This window comes from Eurytemora carolleeae, unplaced genomic scaffold, assembly GCF_000591075.1.
Source record: "Eurytemora carolleeae unplaced genomic scaffold, Eaff_2.0 scaffold446, whole genome shotgun sequence".
Taxonomy (NCBI): Eukaryota; Metazoa; Arthropoda; class Copepoda; order Calanoida; family Temoridae; genus Eurytemora; species Eurytemora carolleeae.
Window position 1 is genome coordinate 223,231 of NW_019396379.1, and position 269 is coordinate 223,499.

General features: G+C 34.2%; 1 long non-coding RNA gene across 2 annotated transcripts in view; it reads left to right on the forward strand.

The window, feature by feature from the left end:
• The window catches only part of LOC111702060 (uncharacterized), a 2,409-nt gene extending 2,140 nt beyond the window's left edge, over positions 1-269 (forward strand). For both annotated transcript variants that reach the window (XR_002765338.1, XR_002765339.1), the window contains one exon: positions 253-269. This is a non-coding gene — a long non-coding RNA (uncharacterized LOC111702060). The remainder of the gene's footprint in view (positions 1-252) is intronic.

Consider the following 269-nt stretch of genomic DNA (forward strand, 5'->3'; position numbering starts at 1 on the left):
TTTCTGAATGCTACAAATATATATATATATATATAGATTTATATACAAATTTGTTTGACAGCTACATCTGGAGAAACGGCTAGACCGAATGGGCTGACATTTTTCGAGGGAACCCTTGGCTCTTGAGTACCTTGGGGATAACAAAGGCTTTTAAAATCTATTTTTTTCAAATTCGGTTTAAAAATTCAACGGGCAACGCTGGGCCCTTCAGCTAGAACTAAAGAAAGATGATAAATATATTTGTTCTATTAGAATACAGAGGAAACAGA